Raw genomic sequence first — 3471 nt, forward strand, 5'->3', positions numbered from 1 at the left:
GATTTAGCTAATCTCTGAGGATAAGGAATTGGTGGCTTATAAGGTGGTGGTGGAACATAAGGTTTCTCTTTTTCACGTTCCACTTCGTTATTGTTCTCTTTAGTCTTAGCAGTTTGGTCATCGGTTGATGTCTTTTGGGTTTCCTTTGGCTCTTGTTGTGACATGGGTACGTTTTGAGTTCTAGGATCAATGGGTCCATCGTAATTCGTTCCACTTCGCAGTGTTATTGCGTTCGGATGTCCTTTAGGATTAGGTTGTGGTTGAGCAGGAAACGTGCCAGCAGGGGCAGCAGTAGGTGCTTGTTGTTGGGCTACTTGTGAGATTTAAGTTTCTAGCATTTTGTTATGAGTAGCTAAGGCATCTACTTTGTTCGATAGTTGTTTTAGTTGCTCGCTGTTGTGGATGTTTTGGTTCAGGAAGTCTTTATTGGTTTGTTGTTGGGAAGCTATAATGTTTTCCATCATGATTTCTAGATTCGACTTCCTAGGGGTATTTTGAGCAGCTACAGGCGCTTTTTGGTAGCCAGGTGGTACAGCAGGTGCTTGTCCAGGTGCGTACAACGCATTGTTGTTCTTATAAGAAAAGTTCGGGTGGTTTTTCCATCCAGGGTTGTACGTGTTAGAATAAGGGTTTCCTTGAGCATAGTTTACTTGATCAGATGGGACTCCAGTCAAGAGTTGACATTCGGCAACTACATGTCCAGTTAATCCACAAATCTCGTAGTTAGGTGTTACAGCAGCAGCGGTGGCTGAAGGAGTGATGGTTAAGTTCTCGATCTTTTGAGTTAAAGCGTCTACTTTAGCGTTAATGCGGTCTATACCACTTACTTCGTACATTCCTCCTTTGGTTTGGGTTTTCTCTAGAGCGGCTCGTTCTCCACCCCATTGGTAATGGTTTTGTGCCATGTTCTCTATGAGTTTGTATGCTTCATCATGGGGTTTGTCCATTAATGCTCCGCCAGCAGCGGCATCTATAGTCATTTTGGTGTTATATAAGAGACCACCATAGAAAGTATGGATGATCAGCCATGGTTCGAGTCCATGATGAGGGCATATTCTAAGCATGTCCTTGTAACGTTCCCAAGCTTCGAAGAGTGATTCGTTATCTTTCTGGGTAAATCCGTTGATTTGACCTCTAAGCATAGCAGTTTTGCTAGGCGGAAAGTATCTCGCTAAGAATACTCTCTTCAATTCGTCCCATGTAGTTATGGAATTAGAAGGCAGGGATTGAAGCCACGCTCTAGCTCTATCTCTCAAGGAGAAAGGAAAGAGACGTAATCGAATAGCTTCGGGACTAACGTTGTTAGCTTTGACAGTGTCGGCGTATTGCACGAACACAGATAAATGAAGGTTAGGGTCGTCTACAAGGCTTCCAGAGAATTGGTTCTGTTGAACAGCTTGGACCAACGAAGGTTTCAGTTCGAAATTGTTCGCCTCAATCGCAGGTGGTGCGATACTTGAGTGCGGTTCAGCGCGCGAAGGAGCGGCATAGTCTCTAAGAGGACGAATAGCAGCCATCTCTAACTTCGGGATAATTTGATTAATTTGATCAGTAAAAGTCAATTCCTGATTAATAGGAATTGGTGCTACTTCGGGAAGATTGCGAGCTCGACGTTTGACGTTAATGAAACGTTCGATCTTGTTAATTCGTTGTATTAAATCTCCTCCTTGTGAACGAGTATTTGGCATACAATCGTTCAGAAAGAAAAGGAAGAATTGTCCTAGTCTCTACGGTGTAACAGTGAGTTACGATATCGACTTAAATAGTCCCCGGCAACGGCGCCAAAAACTTGATCGCGACTTTACGTGTCTATTAATCTGATGACTGCAAGTGCACAGTCGTGTCGTGTAGTTTTAAAAGATATCGAATCCACAGGGACTATGAATCGATCTACCGTTATCTAAGGTTACTATGTAAAGCTAGGGCTACTGAAATTTTGATTGTTCCTAAGGGATAGTGATAGTGAGAAATAAAGAATATAATAAAAGACAGGTATCAGTATGTATTTCGTTTAACTTAAGGGAATCCGAAGATCCATTGGCTTTTGCATAATTTAATTAAAAATCTTTACTAATTCAATTGATTAAAAATCCTCGTCTCAAACTTTCGCTCTGTTGATTCAGATTACTATCCTAATCCTAATGTACGCTTTCGCCATCCCATTAGATTTTAGAAGAGCTTTTTGGAAACAACGTAATTAATAAAATGCCTATTTTATGAAGTTGTTATCTATTTAAATCTCCTAATCTCAAACTTTCGCTCTATTGACTCGGAACAAGCTAATATCCCTAACGTACGCTTTCGCCATCCCGCTCGGATGTAAAAACAATTTTTGAAAATAAATAAGTCCCAATTAGTTTTAATACGCTTTCGCCGTCCTTAAAACTAATGTCCTATGTCTACTATCTGGTTAAAGATCTCAAACTTTCGCTCTATTGATTTTAACCTTTGACCGTCTTAACCCCTCAAACTTTCGCTCTGTTGGTTTTAAGACTTACTAATTAAATTAGACATATAAACCAAAAATAAGTGATATTTAATAAAATATAATTAAGCCAATTTATTTCGGATCCCTCGGTTAACTTACTCTACATACCGACACCTTAGTAATTTAGCCAGACATATTAATATGGTTAAGCATGCATAAATAGATTCGGTTTATAATAATAGGCATGTTAATAGGCATACAATATATCATGCAAATAAAATATAAATAAGGCGGTAAATATTAAACCTGAATTAAATAAATGGCAAGTAAATCTTCAAGTATCGAACCTCCACCACAAGTTGGCTGGATCGTTCTTCGGAAGTTAAACGGGCAGAAAATAAAACAAGGAAATAAAAACGATAAATCTAACGTAAGGCTAGACTTATAAAAAGTTCACAACAATTTCCGGTGTAGAAATCGTTGTGAGAAAATAAGTGTTTGAATGAAAGCAGAATGAAAGTTATGATTCGCGGTACAATTTCGGCAGCACTTCGTTAGCAGGAAATCGGACACTTTGGACTGAAGTGACTGCTTCTATTTATAGGGGATGCTTTGCAGTTGCTTTGCGTGAAAAGAGGAGATTCTGCAGACTGGCTTGGAGACGTGCGTCTCCGATTCTTCAGGGAGACTGGGTGCGTGACTTGAGACGTGCGTCTCAAGTGGAGAATCTTCAGGGAAATGGAGACGTGCGTCTCCCTTTTGCTGATGTGGCATAGGGACGTTGGAGACGTGTGTCTCCACTTACTTGTGTGGATTGGGCTGCTTTCCTTCGTGGGCTGGATTGCTTCATTGGGTCTTTGGGTCTCTTTCAGCACACTTGGGCCTTATTTGCACTCCCTTTTTACTTCAGCACCTATTCTTCGTCTTTTAGGCATAGATATGGGTCGTTTTAGCTCCATTTCTTCTCTTTTTCGCAATTAGTCATAATTAGAGTGTAAAACCTGAAACAAAGCAAAAACTCGCGTAATATCATAATAAATCAA

At 40.2% G+C, this 3471-nt stretch overlaps 1 non-coding gene across 1 annotated transcript; it reads left to right on the top strand.

Annotated features, from left to right (window-relative positions):
• The first annotated feature begins 1035 nt into the window (after nt 1-1035).
• Nucleotides 1036-1142, top strand: LOC131629412 (small nucleolar RNA R71). Its single transcript, XR_009292043.1, has one exon. It is a non-coding gene; the product is annotated as a small nucleolar RNA R71 (small nucleolar RNA).
• The last annotated feature ends 2329 nt before the right edge of the window (nt 1143-3471 follow it).

Source organism: Vicia villosa, unplaced genomic scaffold (assembly GCF_029867415.1).
Source record: "Vicia villosa cultivar HV-30 ecotype Madison, WI unplaced genomic scaffold, Vvil1.0 ctg.000564F_1_1, whole genome shotgun sequence".
In the NCBI taxonomy this organism is placed as follows: Eukaryota; Viridiplantae; Streptophyta; class Magnoliopsida; order Fabales; family Fabaceae; genus Vicia; species Vicia villosa.